This window comes from Lactuca virosa, chromosome 4 (assembly GCF_052849685.1).
Source record: "Lactuca virosa cultivar CGN04683 chromosome 4, Lactuca_virosa_CGN04683_v6, whole genome shotgun sequence".
In the NCBI taxonomy this organism is placed as follows: domain Eukaryota; kingdom Viridiplantae; phylum Streptophyta; class Magnoliopsida; order Asterales; family Asteraceae; genus Lactuca; species Lactuca virosa.
The window spans coordinates 188,313,042-188,335,799 of NC_136429.1; positions in this window are offsets into that span (position 1 = coordinate 188,313,042).

The following is a 22,758-nucleotide window of genomic DNA, read 5'->3' on the forward strand; positions in this document are numbered from 1 at the left end:
GTCCAAGAGAAAAATGTGGGATTAAGATTTAGAACATCTTCCAATAATACTTTATTTTTGAAGTGAAAGATAGTTCTAAGTGATATATCTTCTACCTCACTCTATATTTTTCAAGTATATTCTTTTTGTTAACTTGTTTACATTTTCATTAATACCCTTTAAATTTAAAAGGTTTTACAATTTATCTAAAATTTTATTGTTGTAAAATTTTAAAATTTATATTTTAAATAAATACAACCAAATAAATAGTTCATATAAAGTAATTTAAATTAATTGTGATATTAATAAAACAAACATTTATCAAATAAATAATTTTATTCATAACACATTTTAATAAATATACACACTCATTTATAGAAATATTATACACATGTTAAAAGAAATATATAACACTCACATTTCAACAAACACAACCTATTCATTTATTAGAAATATAACATTTTTTTTAACCGGCAAATATATTATAAAAGCTGACACCCGCCCAGCAAGAAACTAGACGGGGCAGATAGAAAGACAAAGTACAAGAAATATGAAAAAACAAGTTGCATAATACAATCAACGGAATGGGCAGCTAGACCATTCATTCCAACTATATTTGCACTTCGCCTTTCTATGTTTAATCCATGTAAAGACCTGAGATTTTATGATATCAGCCACCTTGATCGGATTTATATGATTTTCTTTAAAGGTCCGGTCACACCTTGCCTTCCAGATCCACCAAAGTGTTCCATAGCATATACTAATCAATGTATTTCTCTTCCTTTGGCAAGGAGATCCAGTCTTAGCGAATTCAATTATATCCATGACTGATGTAAACTGGGGTGACACTGGGATATCACACCATCTAAGGATACACTCCCACACCGTTGAAGCAAAAGGGTATCTAATGAGGACATGAGTAGCATCTTCCTCATCCGATTTACAGTAGTTACAAGAGGAAGATCCGTGAAGTAATCCCCTTTTTCTCAGCTCCCAAAGGGTTGGAATTCTCCCCTGATATGCACGTCATATGAAACATAGAACTTTTATAGGAACTTCTCCAATCCAGTCAATGTTTCTTGTTGAGATCGTGGGTGTTGGTTTGTCGATCATTTTTCCTTAGTATATCAACATGGTAAATGCCATCTGGTGATATGCGACACTTCCATCTATCCATCGCCCTCGAGGGTTGAAAATTTCCAATAAGAGAGGATAAAGCATGTAACTCATGTACCTGATCAGGCGAAGATGGGATTGATTTCCAGTTCCAGATGTGATGACCAACTTGGATTCTATCCACAACTTTACACGATTTCTGTCTCTCCAACTGATACAACTCCGGGAAGGCTAGTTTTAGTGGTTGCGACCCTATCCACTGGTCAAGCCAAAATAGAGTATTATCCCCTTTCCCTATATGTTTCACCATCACTTCATCCATATTAATGCCCAATTCTTTGAGATCTTCTTTGATACCAGCTACATTGTTCCACGTCCCTGCAATGGTTTTTTTTGAGATTATATTGGATGGTTTATTTCGTAAGTTATGAATTCCATTAATCACCCGAGCCCATAATTGAGAGGGATCAATCTTGAGTCGCCACCACCATTTCATAATCAAAACTAAATTTAGAGCTTTCAGTGATCCAATTCCCAGTCCACCCATTTCTTTTGGGGCTTTAACCTTTTCCCAGGATTATAAAATTTAAAAAACTGTTACATTTCATGTGTTAAAATATTTTTTTCCATAAATGATTAATTAATGCATTTTGTAGATCAAAGTGAGTTCATGTTTCATTGTTGGGCATTGCTATGCGCACCCGATTCATGGGTGAAAAACCACTTTCCGGTCAAAACCAAACCATTTTGATTTTGGGTAAAATAAACTCAATTTGATGGGACTTGTAGATAATTATTACATAACAATTTTTATCACACCACATCAAACAATCACTTTACGAATCACTTCCCATTTATTAAAGATTAAATAATTTTAACATCTTTAACCCTTCTAATTAAAACATATTTTCATTTTATATTCTTTTCTATTTTAAAAAATTAATTTCAATCCTTATTGCTTCAATTTAGTATATATTGATATTTTAATATATATATATATATATATATATATATATATATATATATATATATATATATATATATCAAGGTTGTAAAAATCGCTCGACGGTAGCTCGACGGTCGACTGGTGTTAAGGGATTAATCGGGGATTAATCGAGGATTATATAGTTCCGAGTGGACTTAGGAGCCAGAGTCTGAAATGCGGGAACACTACCCAGATCTATTCGTTGCAGCAGACTTCGGGGACGAAGTCTAGGTCAAGTGGGGGAGAGTTGTAACACCCCGAACTTTGCAGGTATATTTCGAATCCCTCTTCTTTTATTAATTGCCATTTGTGGTCCCTGGAGTTGGTTGAGTTGGGTCATGAGAAGTATGAGGGCTAAAGTTGCAACTTTAAGTCAGGAAGGAGTACGCTGAGCGTACATAAGGGTACGCTAAGCGTACTAGGCGCGCCCTAGTATGCTGGGCGTACTCACGTCAGGTGAGAACCCTAATATTTAGGGTTCGGGACTATATAAACACCCTTATAGCTCATCCCTATGATTATCCTCAGCCTCCATATCCCAGAAAACGTTCCAAACCCTAGTTTTGTGTGTGAGTGTGAGTTGGTGTGCATTTTTGAACCTTTGAAGGTGAAGTCATTGCACCGAGGAGTTGGAGAAGGAGAACAAGGCTATAGATCTGAAGTGGTGTTGTGCACTAGAAGCTCCAGAAGGTAAAAAACTTGGAACTTTATACTTGTATGGTATAGATCTAGTCATTTTAGCTTTATGGATGCATTCTTGTCCGAAAAGTCCCAAAATGGTGCATGAGATGATTTGGTCGAAGTGGGTTGTCCTTTCAGACCTTTGAAGAGGTCCTAAGTGATAAAAATGAGGTCCCAATATCTAGGTTTGCCTCATGCATCAAGTAGGAAGGTCTTAATGGATTAAGACCATGTGTTAAGAACTTTCTGGACGTCCAAAGTGATAAAGTTCAAAACTTTATGGTTCTATGGCACATTTGGTCGATGGATCAAGAATTTGGGCTTAAGTGCTTAAGCCATTAAGCACTTGTTAGGGTTTTGGTGATACCCGCGTACGCCCAACGTACGGGGTATACCACCCCGATGGCGGTTAACATAGAGCAGGAGTACGCCCCGCGTACATCTTCTGATTGGGCTTTTGACATTTGGGCTTCGGTTTGGGCCGCTGTTAGACTTTTTGACTTGGGCCTTGTTGGGCCCTAAATATTTGAAGATTGGGACAGTTCTGATAAGGGTCCTATGGTAAGGCCCAGTTAGGAGGTTAGGCCCAATTGGGAAAATTAGGCCATTGTTTGGGCTTGTGCATATGGGTATGGGGTAATGGATTGATAATTTGGCCTTGGGCCCAAATTAGGGAAATGGACAATATGGACCATTTGGCAATTTTGAGACCCCACTTATTAATTTAGTATTCATCATTTTAGGCAGTTGAAGGGGTCGGTGAGATAGCGGTTGGAGACTCTCAGTTCAGCGTCGCACTACTTGCTAGGTGAGTTATCCTCACTATATCAACAGGGTCTAAGGCACCAAGGCCGACCCTCTATGGATTGTATTAGGATCATTGATATGCTTGTGATCTATTAGATCAGTTTGATCGTTATATGCATACTATTGATGTTATCCATGTGCACATGATTGTTTGTATGGGGTTGGGTTGAGGTGGACCTGCTTCGTGCTATAGGCCAACATACCTGGGGCGGTCCGGATAGGCTGCAGGCCCTGAGGAGGCGGTCCATTCAGGCCGAAGGCCTGACGAGCGGTCCTGATAGGCTGTAGGTCCTGCGAGGCGGTCCAGTCATACCGAAGGCTCGGGAGCGGTCCATATAGGTTGTAGGCCCTGCAAGGCGGTCCAGTCATGCTGAAGGCTCGTTCTACATGCTGTTTGTTATTATTTTGCTGGGTGGTATATGTTGGTATTTTGGGGGTAACTCACTAGGCCTTCAAGCTTACATTTATTGATTTTTTGTTTCAGGTACTTCAGGTGACCAGGGTAAGGCGAAGGCGTGACGTACACATCCTCACATTTTATGATTTGGGATTTCTGGGAACTCTGATATGAAAACATTTTGAAAACAATTTGTGAACTATGTTGATGTTTAAATAATTTTATTTACCCGGATTGGTTTTGAAAACTTTAAATTTTTAGTAAATTTTTGGGTTGTTACAAGTTGGTATCAGAGCCTTGGTTTGAGTGAATTGGAGGAGCACTCGTGTGAATCCAGTCTCAAATCAAGGAAAAGATTTTCAAAATGATTTTCAAATGAATTTTAAAATCAATAAAGGGGATGTGATGTCTACTGTCAGCCGGAGCTAGTAAGTAGACCCCAAAATACCATACAGTGATTTGATTATGTGATATGTTAGAACAGCATGCTAGTACTAGGCTTGAGATCTTCCGGAAATTGCATGATATAATTGTCTGATTATGTGATACCTGCTAGCCTAGGGTTTCCTTTAGATGAGATTGACATCATTACTGTAATCGGTTAGTGTATGCATCACGGTTATACATAATTAAGATCTTATAGCCTGAGAATGTTTGATTTGGCCTTGTGTTCTGTTCTTGTTTTATTGGGGGCTTAGGGTAGGATCGGATATTCGAAAGTCTATACGGTCAAGCGTTATGTATGGCTAGCATACACTAGTGTTGCAGGGTTGGTGGAAGTTTCATGGGTGAGTTGTAGGAGGCCGGTAGGTCAGTTATGAAGCAATTAGCCCTTCACTAGGAGCGAGGATTGAGTGGACACCATGCATGTGTATACTAGGGCATTATGATGATACTTGAAACAAATATGGGTAGGTGTGGAAGGTAGTATGGGACCCTACTACTGAAAGCACAGGACCCATACACATGTCAAGGAAGTCATAATCCCTAGGGTTAGTTGGGAGTTGGTTCCTAGTTATTATGAGGATTATCTGATATCTTTCTTGTTATATTTTCAGTATGGTGGTTACGAGACGCTTTGGGGCTGGATCCAGATCAGGATCGGGGTCAGGAGCTGGCGGTCTGGATGGATCGGTACCGCCCGAAGTCATCGGTCAGATGGGGACGGATGAGTTCGATGCCAGGATTCGTGAGATTCTGCATGATGAGGTTGCTACTCTGTTCCAGGCGTAGTTACCGGAGATGTTTGGGTCTATTAAGACTGCCATGGTTGAGTATTTTGATGAGTGCTATGCAGCCCTAGCTGAGACGGTTGCCGCTGCAGCGACATCGGCTGTAACGGCGGCAGGGGGAGGAGCTGTCCGGGCATTTCAGTACCGGGACTTCGACAGTACGAAGCCCCTTACTTTCGATGGGGTTCAGGATCCGATCGTCGCTATGAGATGGTTGTCAGAAGTGAAGGGATGTTTCTTCACGTGCTCATGCCCGGCTGATCAGAGGGTGAGGTGTGCTCTGAACCTGTTATGGTCTGAAGCGAAGGATTGCTGGATTTTGGTTACCGGATCATACACTGAGGAGCAGCGAGTTGCGATTTCTTGGGATCAGTTCAGAGACATGTTCAGTACCCATTATGTTCCACGGGTGGAGAGGGAGAGACTAGCACAGGATTTCTTAGACCTGCGTTAGGGCACAGAGTTGGTGACAGAGATCACTAGGTTGTTTACTGAGAGGGCGATGTTCTGCCCGGAGTTTGCTTCTGAGCAGGCTCAGATGACTCGATATCTGAGCATGCTCAAGACTGATATCAGACAGTTTGTTGCGACACAAATATGTGATACCTTGTTGGAGCTTCAGGAGGCCGCGAGGCGGCGTGAGCTGGAGATTGAGTTACAGTTACGAGAGTTGAGACAGGCCCCAGGGCAGGCGTAACCGGCGCCGAAGCGGTTCAAGGCCGCTGATACCAGGACCGGAGGGCAACGTGCCCGCACTTGTGGGAAGTGTGGGAAGGTTCATACTGGAGCATGTCGATTGAGTACTGGATGCTATAAATGTGGCAAGGAGGGGCACTACGCGCGAGAGTGTCGCCAGCCCGTCCCTCCCCCGGATATGAGGATTTGTTTTCACTGTCATCAGGTTGGTCATGTAAAGACCAACTGTCCGTAGTTAGCTGCCAGTGGCCGGCGCAGGCTCCAGCGCCGGCTACATTGAGGATCACTGATGGGAGGCAGGGCGGAGCAGAGCCCCCGAAGGCTCGGGGACGCGCCTTCCAGCTCACAGCCGAGGAGGCCAGAGCAGCACCAGATGTGGTGGCTGGTATCTTTCTATCCTTCTATCTCGTTGAGTATATCTATTTTATGCTTATGTATATGTATACCTGTATTAGGTACGTTTTTAGTGAACTCCTTACCTGCTTTGGTATTATTCGACTGGGGTGCGAGTCGGTCGTTCGTTTCTCAGACTTTCGGTAGAGAGTTCGGTTTGCCGGTCGGGAAGCTTGAGTGTCCATTGCTAGTTTCTATCGCCAACGAACTCGGGGTTTCTGCTTCTTCAGTCTACCGAGGTTGCACATTAGAGATATTTTGGGTACCCTTTTCGATTGACTTGATTCCTATCCCCATGGGGGATGTCGGCGTGATAGTAGGCATGGATTGGCTGAGTCGGTTCGGTGCCATGATCAACTGCGAGGGTCAGCGGGTTGTAGTTCGAACCCCAAGTGGGGGAGAGTTGCCAATTTATGGTGAGGGCACCAGATCGGGTTTCGAGTTTTGTTCAGCTGCCAAGGCTCGGCAGTACATTCAGCATGGGTGTGCGGGTTATCTAGCGTATGTGTTTGATACGCAGGTCAGCGATCAGCTTTCAGTTGCATAGGTCCCAGTAGTCAGGGAGTTTGCTGACGTGTTTCCGGAGGAGTTACCCGGAGTGCTTCTGGAGAGACAGGTCGAGTTCAGGATCGACCTAGTGCCTGGTGCGGCCCCTGTCGCCAAGGCGCCGTACCAGTTGGCACCACCGGAGATGCATGAGCTGCCATCACAGCTGCAGGAACTGCTGGGCAAGCAGTTCATTCGTCCAAGCAGTTATCCGTGGGGAGCACCGATGCTCTCCGTAAAGAAGAAGGAGGGATCGCACCGGATGTGCATAGACTACAGGGAGTTGAACAAGTTGACGGTGAAAAACCGTTACCCACTCCCAAGGATAGACGACATATTTGATCAGTTGCAGAGGGCATCGTGGTTCTCCAAGATTGATTTGAGGTCCGGATACCATCAGGTCAGAGTGAGGGAGGAGGATGTGCAGAAGACCGCGTTCAGGAATCGGTATAGACATTACGACTTTGTGGTGATGCCTTTTGGGCTCACCAATGCGCCGGCGATATTTATGGACCTGATGAACGGGGTCTGCAGACCGATGCTCGATCGCTCGGAGGTTCATACATGATTTCTCCAAGATTGCAGTACCCCTCACTCGTCTGACGAAGAAGGGGGTGGATTTTCGGTGGTGCCCTGAGCAGCAGAGGGCGTTTGAGACCCTCAGACAATGTTTATGTGAGGCCCCAGTCTTGACCCTCCCCGAGGGAGTGGAGGACTTTGTGGTATACTATGATGCATCCATCACAGGTCTGGGAGTGGTCCTCATTTAGAGGGGAAGGGTGATAGCCTACGCTTTGCGGCAGCTGAAGCCGTACGAGTCGAGATACCCCCCACATGATTTGCAGTTGGGAGCAGTAGTTTTTGCTCTCAAGATTTGGAGAAATTACCTCTATGGGGTCCGTTGTACCATCTACACTGACCACAAGAGCCTGAGGTATATTATGGACCAACCGAACCTGAATATGGGGCAGCGCAGGTGGATAGATGTAGTCAAGGACTACGACTATGAGATCCTTTACCACCCTGGTAAAGCGAACGTGGTTCCGGACGCTCTGAGCCGCAAGGCAGCCGGACCTTCAATTTCCGTGACATGCATGAGGATATCAATGGATTCCCCACTCTTGGGCTCAGGCAGAGGGTATGCGTCGGGAGAATTGGAAACTAGAGAGGATTAAGGGTGAGAACACCCGGTTTGTGCAGGATATCAGGGGATTGTTGACCCGTTGTGGTCGGGTCTGGGTTCCGATGTCTGGTGGGGTCAAACAGATTGTTCTGGAGGAGGCTCGTAAGTCTCGCATTTCTATTCACCCGGGGCCACCAAGATGTACCGGGATTTGTGTTTGAGTTATTGGTGGTCGTGCATGAAGCGGGAGATCGCTTGGTACGTGGAGAGGTGCCTGACCTGCAGGATGGTCAAGGCTGAGCACCAGAGGCCACATGGCAAGTTGCAGCCTCTTGAGGTTCCCATGTGGAAATGGGAGCAGATCACGATGGATTTTATCACCAAGCTGCCAAAGACGGCAAGGGGTTTCGACGCCATATGGGTCATCGTGGATCGACTGATCAAGAGTGCCCACTTTCTGGCTATTCGGGAGAGCTCATCGGCCGAGAAGTTGGCCGGGCTATACATCCGCGAGATTGTTGCGCGGCATGGGGTTTCAGTCTCTATCATATCAGACCGTGATGTTCGGTTCACCTCCCGATTCTGGCAGAAGTTCCACGAGGAACTGGGCACACGACTGCACTTCAGTACAGCTTATCATCCACAGACGGACGGCCAAAGTGAGCGGACCATACAGACTCTTGAGGACATGTTGAGAGCCTGTGTTATTGACTTCGATGGGAGCTGGGACTCCTACTTACCCCTCGTTGAGTTCTCATACAATAACAGCTATCATTCCAGCATTGGCGCCCCACCTTATGAGCTGTTGTATGGGAGTAGATGTCGTACCCCAGTCTGTTGGGGAGAGGTGGGTCACAGGGTAATGGGTCGGACCAAGGTAGTTCTGCAAACTACCGAGAGGAATCAATAGATCAGACAGCGACTGCAGGCCGCTCAGAGTCGGCAGAAGAGCTACGCTGACCGGCGTCGATTTGAGTTGGAGTTTCAGGTCAGTGATATGGTGCTCTTAAAGGTCTCACCCTGGAAGGGTGTGATCCTCTTCAGGAAGAGGGGGAAATTAGGCCCCCGATTTATTGGACCATTTTGAGTTATTGCCAGGGTTGGCAAGGTTGCTTATAGACTGGACCTTCCGGAGGAGCTCAGCCAGATACACAACACTTTTCACGTTTCCCAGTTGCGGAAGTGCATATTGGATGAGGATGCGGTAGTGTCGTTGGATGATGTTCAGGTTGACGAACGTCTGAACTACGTGGAGCAGGCGGTGGCTATTTTAGAAAGGAAGATAAAAACTTTGCGTAACAAGGAAATACCTCTGGTAAAGGTGCAGTGGCGGAATCGGAAGGGATCCGAGTGGACTTAGGAGCCAGAGTCTGAAATGCGGGAATACTACCCAGATCTATTCGTTGCAGCAGACTTCGGGGACGAAGTCTAGGTCAAGTGGGGGAGAGTTGTAACACCCCGAACTTTGCAGGTATATTTCGAATCCCTCTTCTTTTATTAATTGCCATTTGTGGTCCCTAGAGTTGGTTGAGTTGGGCCATGAGAAGTATGAGGGCTAAAGTTGCAACTTTAAGTCAGGAAGGAGTACGTTGAGCATACATAAGGGTACGCTAAGCGTACTAGGCGCGCCCTAGTACGCTGGGCGTACTCACGTCAGGTGAGAACCCTAATATTTAGGGTTCGGGACTATATAAACACCCTTATAGCTCATCCCTATGATTATCCTCAGCCTCCATATCCCAGACAACGTTCCAAACCCTAGTTTTGTGTGTGAGTGTGAGTTGGTGTGCATTTTTGAACCTTTGAAGGTGAAGTCATTGCACCAAGGAGTTGGAGAAGGAGAACAAGGCTATAGATCTGAAGTGGTGTTGTGCACTAGAAGCTCCAGAAGGTAAAAAGCTTGGAACTTTATACTTGTATGATATAGATCTAGTCGTTTTAGCTTTACGGAAGCATTCTTGTCCCAAAAGTCCCAAAATGGTGCATGAGATGATTTGGTCGAAATGGGTTGTCCTTTCAGACATTTGAAGAGGCCCTAAGTAATAAAAATAAGGTCCCAATAGCTAGGTTTGCCTCATGCATGAAGTAGGAAGGTCTTAATGGATTAAGACCATGTGTTAAGAACTTTCTAGACGTCCAAAGTGATAAAGTTCGAAACCTTATGGTTCTATGGCACATTTGGTCGATGGATCTGGAATTTGGGCTTAAGTGCTTAAGCCATTAAGCACTTGTTAGGGTTTTGGTGAAACTCGCGTACGCCCAGCGTAATTCCTGTACGCCCAGCGTACGGGGTCAACCACCCCGATGGCGGTCAACATAGAGCAGGAGTACACCCCGCGTACCGGAGGGGTACGCCCCGCGTACGTTTTCTGATTGGGCTTTTGACATTTGGGCTTCGGTTTGGGCCGCTGTTAGACTTTTTGACTTGGGCCTTGTTGGGCCCTGAATATTTGAAGATTGGGACAGTTCTGATAAGGGTCCTATGGTAAGGCCCAATTAGGAGGTTAGGCCCAATTGGGAAAATTGGGCCATTGTTTGGGCTTGTGCATATGGGTATGGGGTAATGGATTGATAATTTGGCCTTGGGCCCAAATTAGGGAAATGCACAATATGGACCATTTAGCAATTTTGAGACCCCGCTTATTAATTTAGAATTCATCATTTTAGGTAGTTGAGGGGGTCGGTGAGATAGCGGTTGGAGACTCTCAGTTCAGCGTCGCACTACTTGCTAGGTGAGTTATCCTCACTATATCAACAGGGACTAAGGCACCAAGGCCGGCCCTTTATGGAATGTATTAGGATCATTGCTATGCTTGTGATATGTTAGATTGGTTTGACTATTATATGCATGCTATTGATGTTATCCATGTGCACATGATTGTTTGTATGGGGTTGGGTTGAGGCGGTCCTGCTTCGTGCTGTAGGCCAACATACCCGGAGCGGTCCGGATAGGCTGCAGGCCCTGAGGAGGCGGTCCAGTCAGGCCAAAGGCCCGACGAGCGGTCCGGATAGGTTGTAGGCCCTGCGAGGCGGTCCAGTCATGCCGAAGGCTCGGGAGCGGTCCAGATAGGCTGTAGGCCCTGCGAGGCGGTCCAGTCATGCTAAAGGCTCGTTATACATGTTGTTTGTTATTATTTTGCTGTGTGGTATATGTTGGTATTTTGGGGGTAACTCACTAGGCCTTCGAGCTTACATTTATTGATTTTTTGTTTTAGGTACTTCAGGTGACCAGGGCAAGGCGAAGGCGTGACGTACACATCCTCACATTTGATGATTTGGGATTTCTGGGAACTCTGATATGAAAACATTTTGAAAACAATTTGTGAACTATGTTGATATTTGAATAATTTGATTTACCCGGATTGGTTTTGAAAAGTTTAAATTTTTAGTAAAGTTTTGGGTTGTTACAATATATATATATATATATATATATATATATATATATATATATATATATATATATATATATATATATATATATATATAAACATGTTTTATTGTTAATATTAACATTAACATATTTCTAAAAAAAATTAAAATATGACTGTGTTTGGCGAAACAATGATAAATAAATACTAAGTCTTATTTATTATAGTTACGTTTGATTAAAAATAATTGTAATTATGTTTGGTTAGTTATAAACATTTGACAATCTGAATGATTTAATTTTGACCTCACAAAACTATATTTATATTTATGGTCTTTTAACTTACTCTATATTTACAATAAATAATTTATTCTTTACACGATCAAATCAATATAATATAACTATATTTACATTTATTGTCCTTTAACTTACCTTACATTTACAATAAATACTCAATTTTTATTTCAGTGCGGTGTAAATGAAAACGGATTAAATCAAAATAATATAACTATATTTACATTTATGGTTCTTTAATTTACCTTACATTTACAGTAAATACCTAATCTTTATTTCAGCGCGGTGTAAATGAAGACTATTACAATCAAATCAAAATAATATAACTATATTTACATTTATGGTCTTTTAACTTACCCATATTTATAATAAATATCATATCTTTATTTCAGTGTGGTGTAAATGAAGATCACTACATCAAATCAAAATAATATAACTATATTTACATTTATGGTCCTTTAACTTACCTTACATTTACAATAAATACCTTATATTTATTTCATTGCGGTTTAAAAGAAGGCCAGATCAAATCAAAATAATATAACTATATTTACATTTATGGTCCCTTAATTTACCTTACAATTACAATAAATACTCTATCTTTATTTCAGTATGGTGTAAATGAAGACCATTACGATCAAATCAAAATAATATAACTATATTTACATTTTTGGTCCTTTAACTTACCCTACGTTTACATTAAATATCCTATCTTTATTTCAGTGCGGTGTAAATGAAGACCACTACGATCAAATCAAAATAATATATCTATATTTACATTTATGGTCCTTTAACTTAACCTGCATTTACAATAAATACTTCATTTTTATTTCAGTGCGGTGTAAATGAATCCCAATACGATCAAATCAAAATAATATAAGTATATTTACATATATGGTCATTTAACTTACCCAATAATGTATATAATATTCCTTTTCATGCCTAAAGTTCTATAAACGAATGTGTCCCAAACTTCATTTTCATTGTACGATATTTTGAAAACGATAGACTAAGTAAAAAAATGAGTTGGCCCAAATATTTGCCATCGTTTGATGAGTTAAATTATGAGGTATGTTCATTTATTATTATTCATATATTTTTGTTTTTATAAATCACATATTTATATTTGTACGTATTGATTAGGCTAATGATATTTACTCAAACAATGCATCTCAAGATGATGAGAATGAAAATACTTACTTCATCAGTGACACATCAGAATTTGAAACTAGCATGGTATAAAGTTTTAGATTTATTAATATGGTTATTAATCAATAAGTTTACTTGTATCTAATCAAATAAATATTTTTTAGGTATTTAATTCTCGTCAACAACTAATAGACTTGGTGCAAAATACAGGGCGTGGACTTGGTTACGTTATCATAATAAAAAGATCTACTGCTAACTTAAATATTATTTTTCAGTGTGATCGCAACGGTACATATAAAAGTAAAAAAAACATCCACAAAAAATACCGGTACCAAAAAAATAAATTGTCCATTTGCACTAAAAGGCAAGTATTCATCAAAAGATAATTGTTGGTCATTAAAAGCCATATGTGAAATACATAATCACGAGCCTGCCTTATATTTAGAAGGTCACCCATATCCAAGGTGTCTTTCTGAAGATGAAACTCGATTAGTGGAAGATTTGATAAGAAAAAAATGTGAAACCAAAAGATATATTATCTACATTAAAGTAGCAAAATGTAGAAAAATTATCCATTCTTCCAACTATCTATAATGCACGCTAAAAATTCAGGATGAAGGAGAATAGTGGCAAAACTCAAATGCAAGTTGTTATGTCTTTCTTGGCTGAGAATGGCTATATCTACTACAGTCGCGTCGATACATCAACCAACGAGCTTCAAGATTTTTTTTGCTCACCAAAGATCATTGGAGATGTGACGTGCTTTCCTACATGTCATGTTAATGGATGCGACATACAAAACAAATAGATATGGGATTCCCCTCCTTGAAATAGTTGGTGTAACTCCAACTAATCAGACCTTTTGCGTAGCATTTGTCTACATGCATAAGGAAATAGAATCCAATTACACTTGGGCACTAGAGTGTTTAAAATCAACAATAGATAGATGCATGTTTCCACGTGTAATTGTCAAAGATAGAGACATGGCTTGCATGAATGCATGCAATAATGTATTTCCAGAAGCTAAAGGATTACTTTGTAGATGACATATCAATACAAGCATTAAGAAAAAAATATAAAACGTGTTTAGTGCATCGTCGTTGTTGGACCTCCTTTTATAAAGGTTGGAAAAAATTAGTTGAATCTGAAACTGAGGAAGCATACAATTCCAATCTCATACAAGTCGAAAACATTCTGCTGAACTATAAAGGTATTTATTTAACATATCTTTTAGATTTGTTAGTATATATATATATATATATATATATATATATATATATATATATATATATATATATATATATATATATATATATATATATATATATATATATATATATATATATATAGGGGGAGGATCAAATGAGAACACCAAAAAGGTTAAGAACACGAGAACACTTCTGGACCAATCATATTATAAGGGTATATTAGTAATTGTGTATTTATTTTAATTTAAACAAATTAAATACAAATCTTAATTTCCTAAAACTTAGCGATAATGATTATTTACCTAAAATAAAATATTAACTGATTTTTTATTTCTTTTATTAATAAGTGATAAAGATAATTCATATTAATTTTTATGTCAAATAAATTTTTTTCTAATTTATTATTCATCAAAATATTTTCAATCATATATGAATAAAACATTTGTAACTATAAAAATATATGTTTTTACTCTTAAATAAACTACTAATCATACATGAATATGGTAACAGATAAAAAAATCAATACAACTAAACTTATATTCATAAAATAAATTTTCCAAAGATTGAGTTTATACATTTATATATTTATATTCATAAAAGAATATGTCAATACTAGTTTCATACATTTATACATAAGTATATTCAAGAGTGATTAACCCACTTCAAAGGAAAAAAAATTGCAAAATTCATCCCTATATCAATCATTTTCTTGAATCAGTCGCAACCCCTTTCTTCTATTTGAATCAAATGACTTGCGAGCTTATGTAACGAGCATGAGAAGGAGTAGACACGATACCTAAAAAATTCTAGCATTCCTTTTTCTTCGATCAATATCTACAAAAATGACAATAACATGTAAAGACAATAAAAAGATCAACAAAATATTAAAATGAATGAAACGACAACTAGTCCTACAATGACAATCATAAATAAATAAAACACATTTTCACTTCTTCCGAGAGAGGCGTTGGTGTCGGTGTTTCATTTGGTAAATCTCCCACTATATGCATATTTATTCATTCTATCTGCAAAAATATTAAAGAAACAATTATGTGTAATCGTCTAAAGTAAATGTTTAACTCATTAATCAAACATAATTTTGATCCTAAGTGAATAAAACACAGTTGTAATCATTAACAATAAATCAAATTATATCAAAGAGAATGAATCTTTTTTTCAAGTTTCTTAAATACTTTCATAGTAAAAACTTATATATGGGAGTGAACTGAGAATCATTTTTTTATGTCACTAACTTCGATTGCTTGAAACCTTTATTAACAGTTTAGTACTTTTCTAAGTTTTTTTATTTCCTATCCTATAATATAATATTTTCTGGAAATTTATTTAATATTATTTATTCATATATGAATAGAGTTTTATTCATATATGAATAATATATTAGTTGAAAAAAAAAAATCAAAAAATATTAAGGAACATTAAGGGTTCCTTAGAAAACTTAGTTTTATGGACATACTTGCTGAGTTGTTGGTCCTTTGTATACACATCAAAATCACTTGCTCCAACCTGTCAACATTTTTTTCTCTTCGCTTCAAGATTTGAAAAAATATAAAAAAGAACTTTGACAAGGAATATGGCATACAATTAACAAAGGAGCACAAATGTAAAGGCATACATGATAATAAAAATTAGTTAAATGATGAAAACAGTAGTCGCTATTCATCAGAAGAAACCACATAATGACATGTAATCAAACCTTGGCTCCAAAGCTGTCCTCTTGATCTGAACCCTAGAGTCTGAACATCTTCTTTCTCTAAACCTTATACATGAAACAACCAGATGATAAAAACACTAAAGAAAGATGGGATAGGTGAAGTGATGCAAGAGACGTTATCGCAGAGGTTTCAAGAGTTAGGTTTTCCCTGGTGGCTAGAAGCGATAAGGGTGTTAAAGGGATAGAGGAGGCAAGGTGGTTTTAACAGTAGCTGGAGAGGTATTGTGGCCAGGGTTGAAAAAATATGAAAATCATATATTTGAAGATGTCGATGGTCGTATTATGAAGCATAATTAGAAAGTAAGGTGTATGTGACTATTGTAAGCTTCAACTCAAACTGTCGTGGAGAGGATGAGGGGCTATGGAGGCTGATGAAATATATTAAATTGACGAGGCCAAGAGGCTGTAATGGCGAAGCGATGTTGCTAACGCTGGTTGTGATGGTTGCGAGATACGATGGTGAGGCAGAGAAGATGGCAACGGTGTTTTAGAGAAGATGGCGGCTGGTATGAAGGTTATACTAGGGCTACGAAAATCGTTTGAGAGGGGATAGGGAGACGGCAATCTTTAATGGAAACAAGAGTGGGAATGAGAAATTATAGGATTGACCTAAAGTTTCAATTACTGTTATACCCTTATGCCATTTTAAAAGTTACATTTTACTACCAATAGTTTTAGAATTAACATAAATTACTCGTTTGATAATAGCCTTAGATTTGAATATTTAGATGGGCCAGATGTGTTCTCGCGTTCTCAACCTTTTTGGTGTTCTCAATTGATCCTACTCCTATATATATATATATATATATATATATATATATATATATATATATATATATATATATATATATATATATATATATATATATATATGAGCAAAACCGAACCAAAAAACCGAAAAACAGAAAAAAACCGACAAAATCGAAACCGAAATAGAAACCGGCGGTTTGGGTTTAAGTTTTTTAAAAACCGAAATAATGGGTCGGTTTCGGTTTTTAATATATATAAAAACCGATAGAAACCGAAACGAACCGAATTATATAATGATATATAAAAAATACGTATTATATAGATATTATATATTACTGAAGGGAAATTAAACAAAATCATGAACTACTCCAGCTGGTTAAGGCGCTGGATGTAACATCTAAAGCACACATGTTCGAATATCGTCGTTTACGTGTGATTTATTTTGTTCTGTTCACCAAGCTTATCCCACATCCATTCTAAATTCTTTATTTAAGTTCAGAACCTGTCCCACATTGACCTCATATAAAACCACGCCATCTTCATCTCCTATACTAGACGTATGTCTGCGCGTTGCGCATAAACCCCTATATAGTTGAAATCTTTACAAATATATATGTTTTTTTAAATATAACAATAACGTTGTTGTTAAATTTAATATAATAATTCGTATACTAAATTGATATAATATATTGATTATTTTGAATTATATGATAATATATACATCTATTATAACTGAAGAATCTCAACCGTTTGAATGACTTCTACCCGTGAGTTACACATGAATAAAATTAAATATAAGATATGGTTTAAAGTTATTTATAGTTGTTTTTATTGTTAATTAATTTTTTTAATTTTATTTGCTTAACGTTTTAATTTCTGTCATTATAATTATTTAAAACATCAAACATTGTTTTTTGATTTTAAAGGTAACAATATAATCATTTATATAGAGTTATTTTTAACTATTGTTATTGTAAGTTATTTTAAGCTACTTATTTGATAACTTTTAACGATTATACAAATATCTTTAGGAAATATTTTAGTTAAATTGAGATTATAATTTAGTTTTTTGCATTTAGCACTACAATTTATCACTTTTAACTATTCACAAAATATCCATTGGGTTTTTTAAGTGGAACTGAAATTTATATTTAAGTTGACATTGTAATGTTATATTTAAATTAACAATTTAAGTATTTTGTCCAAACTATTCAAAAGTTGTAGCTTTAAATTGATAATGGCTTACATATAACAAGATATTAAATCTAATAAATTAAGTATAATATGTTAAAAGTTAAAGACATAACTTTATAAGTAGAAGTAAAGATATTATTTTAATATTGAAATTTAGTTTATTAATGATTATACTTTAGGTTTGATATTTATTTAACCTTATTAATCAACTTATAATCGTTATTAAAATGACACTACAATTTATCACTTTTAACTATTTACAAAATATTCTTTGGGTTGTTTAAGTCAAACTAAAATTTATATTTAAGTTGATCCTGTAACGTTATATTTATATTTATATTTTAAGTATTTTATACAAATTGTTCAAAAAATGTAGCTTTAAAATGATAATGGTTACATCCAACAATATATTAAAACTAATAAATTAAGTATAATATGTTAAAAGTTAAAAAACATAACTTTATAAGTAGAAGTAAAAATATTTTTTTAATATTGAAATTTAGTTTATATATGATTACACTATAGGTTTGATATTTATTTAATCTTATTAACCAACTTATAATTACTATTAGAAAGAATTTGAAAAGTCATGGGAGTTTCAAATGAATGTGGAGAAAAGAAAATTGCATGAGAGTTTCAAATGAATGTGGTGAAAGAAAAATGTTTCCTTTATAAGTATACTAGGCGAATGTTCGCGCGTTGCGCAGAAGTACCTATATAGTTGAAGTCTTTACAAATATATGTTTTTTAAAATATAACAATAATGTTGTTGTTAAATTTGATATAATAATTCATATACTAAATTGATATAATATATTGATTATTTTGAATTATATGATAATATATACATTTATTATAACTGCATTATCTCAATCGTTTGAATAACTTCTACACGCGAGTTACACATGAATAATATTAAATATAATATATGGTTTAATGTTATTTATAATTATTGTTATTGTTAATAAAAATTTTAAAATTTATTTGCTTAATGTTTTAATTTCTATCATTATAATTATTTAAAACATGAAACATTGTTTTTTGATTTTAAAGGTAACAATATAATCATTTATATATAATTATTTTGAACTATTGTTATTGTAAGTTATTTTAAGCTACTTATTTGAAAACTTTTAATGATTATCAAAATATCTTTAGGAAATATTTTAGTTAAATTGAGATTACAATTTAGTTTTTGCATTTATTACTACAATTTATCACCTTTAACTATTTACAAAATATTCTTTGGTTTTTTTAAGTGGAACTGAAAGTTATATTTAAGTTGACATTGTAATGTTATATTTAAATTAACAATTTAAGTATTTTGTCTAAACTGTTCAAACGTTGTAGCTTTAAACTCATAATGGTTTACATACAACACCATTTTAAATCTAATAAATTGAATATAATATGTTAAAAGTTAAAGACATAACTTTATAAGTAGAAGTAAATATATTATTTTAAAATTGAAATTTAGTTTATTTATGATTATACTTTAGGTTTGATATTTATTTAACCTTATTAACCAACTTATAATCATTATTAGAAAGACACAACAATTTTTCACTTTTAACTGTTTACAATATTTTTTTGGTTGTCTAAGGTAAACTAAAATTTATATTTAAGTTGACCCTGTAATGTTATATTTAAATTAATAAGTTAACTATTTTATAAAAATTGTTCCAAAATTGTATATTTAAAATGATAATCGTTTACATCAAACAATAGATAAAAACTAATAAATTACGTATAATATGTTAAAAGTTAAAAACATAACTTTATAAGTAGAAGTAAATATCTTATTTTAATATTGAAATTTAGTTTATATATGATTACACTTTAGCTTTGATATTTATTTAACCTTATTAACCAACCTATAATTATTATTAGAAAGAAATTGAAAAGTCATGGGAGTTTAAAATGAATGTGGTGAAAGGAAAAATGCATGGGAGTTTAAAATGCATGAGGTTCAAGGAAAAAATGCTAGCTTTATAAGATACTAGGCGAATGTCCGCGCGTTGCGCAAAAACACCTATATAGTTGAAGTCTTTACAAATGTATGTTTTTTTAAAATATAACAATAATGTTGTTGTTAAATATAATATATAATTCGTATACTAAATTGATATAATATATTGATTATTTTGAATTATATGATAATATATACATCTATTATAACTGCATTATCTCAATCGTTTGAATAACTGCTACCCACGAGTTACACATGAATAAAATTAAATATAATATATGGTTTGATGTTATTTATAGTTATTGTTATTATTAATAAAGTTTTTAAAATTTATTTGCTTAATGTTTTAATTTCTATCATTATATTTATTTAAAACATCAAACATTGTTTTTTGATTTTAAAGGTAACAATATAATCATTTATATATAGTTATATTTAACTATTATTTTTGTAAGTTATTTTAAGCTACTTATTTGAAAATTTTTAATGATTATAAAAATATCTTTAAGAAATATTTTAGTTAAATTGATATTACAATTTAGTTTTTTTGCATTTATCACTATAACTTATCACTTTTAACTATTCACAAAATATTTTTTGATTTTTTTTAAGTGGAATTGAAATTTATATTTAAGTTGACACTGTAATGTTATATTTAAATTAACAATTTAAGTATTTTGTCTAAACTGTTCCAAAGTTGTAGGTTTAAACTGATAATGGTTTACATACAACAACATTTTAAATCTAATAAATTTAATATAATATGTTAAAAGTTAAAGACATAACTTTATAAGTAGAAGCAAATATATTATTTTAAAATTGAAATTTGGTTTATTTATGATTATACTTTAGGTTTGATATTTATTTAACATTATTAATCAACTTATAATCATTATTAGAAAGACACTACAATTTATCACTTTTAACTATTACAAAATATTTTTTGGGCTGTTTAAGGTAAACTAAAATTACATTTAAGTTGACCATGTAATGTTATATTTAAATTAATAGTTTAACTATTTTATACAAATTGTTCCAAAATTGTATCTTTAAAATGATAATCGTTTACATCCAACAATATATTAAACTAATAAATTAAGTATAATATGTTAAAAGTTAAAAACATAACTTTATAAGAAGTAAATATATTATTTTAATATTGCAATTTAGTTTACATATGATTACACTTTATGTTTGATATTTTATTGAACCTTATTAACCAACTTATAATTATTATTAGAAAGAAATTGAAAAGTCATGGGAGTTTCAAATGAATGTGGTGAAAGGAAAAATATATGGGAGTTTCAAATGCGTGGGGTTCAAGGAGAAATGCTAGCTTTATAAGATACTAGGCGAATCCTCGCGCGTTGCGCGAGAATAGAATTATATAGTTAAAATAATAACTTTTACCAAATTATTATTTAATATTTCTACTTTGAAACAAAATGTTAGTAGTAAAGCAAACATATAGTTAACATATTAGTTTTATTAAACATTATAGTTTAATTTTTAAGTCATTGTGATATAACGGGTAACAAAACGTATGAACAAAAATCTGAACTGTAACTTTTAGTAACATAAATAGAAAAACATCTATTATAACATTTGTATTAAAAAAGATATATATACAACGAATAAAAAAAATATGAAAAATAAACACTATAACTTTTAATAACATAAAAACACTAAAACATCTATTATAACATTTATATTAAGTCTTCATATTTAAATCACAAATCTCTTTAAATACATTAATGTTTTTAATGAGGAAAACTTTACAACCTTATAAAAGAAAGGAAAATAAAAAGTTATTAGTGATTAGTAATTAATAATCATAAGTTAAAAACTCTTGAGTTGTAACTAATAAATATACATAAATTAGAAAACTCTTGACTTGTAGTGTGAGTTTCAAATGAATGCGGTACTTGGAAATGTATATTTATTATTATTATTATTATTATTATTATTATTGTTATTATTATTATTATATTCGTCTAAATAATTGGTTTTGATGTATCATTTTAATCCCTTCAATTATTAAACATAAAGATTTTAATTATAAATTTATAACATACATAAGTGCATATACATGTTAAACAAATCACATATAATATATATATTTTCGTAAATGTCATATGTAATAATTGTCGTAGTAATATGGATAAATTACTTTCATATGAAGTACATATCATGATAAGTCTATCATAATTACATATCAAATGTTCAAAATTATGTTATCTTTTAAATATTGTCTTTTAAATATGTTGTGTAGGATAACCCAACAAAAAAATAATAGAAAGTAAACATAATCAAAATAGAAAAACTACAATCAAATAAATAAGAGCATTGCGTGGTTGAATATATAAATAAAGATGTTACATAAACATACATTTAAATCAAAAGAAAAAACTAACATTCGTCAACTTTGCTCAAACAAAAAAACCTATATCCATTTTATGAATCTTCTTTCTTCATTTAACACCTTTCAACGATAGAAACTTGATGACAATTCTTCACTAACCTGCAATCAAAATATTTTTCTTGAAAAAGAAGAATCAGAAAGATATTCCAACAAAAACATTGATGTTTGGAGAGTCACATTTAAGATTGAGTAATACACACAAATCACATATAAACATTAAATGAGAAACTGAATATAAAGAAAGAATAGAAAAGCTTCATTTGTTTTGGTTGAAAGAAAAAATCATATTAAAATTACCATCGATGCGACATAACAATTTCTTCAAATCATCATATTTGGATCGTGAATGCTTCAACTATATGAAAACTTTTGAATCACAATATCTTCAAATCCTTCTTACATGTAAGATTTTATATAACACAAAAGACACAAAAGATTGGCCTTTTTATAGTAAAAAATTCACTAAATGCTAATTAAACATATTATAAGTTATAAAAATTTTGAGTGTTAAATCATAATTAAGAAAACTTTTGAGTTGCACTAGTTAAATAAGGGGGTTTCAAATGAATGTGGTTTGAGGAAGTTAAAAAAGGGGGTTTCAAATGCATGAGATTCAAGAAAAAATGCTAGCTTTATAAGTATGTATGATATAGATAGATATAGACTAGGCGAATCACTGCGCGTTGCGCGAGAATAGAATTATATAGTTAAAATAATA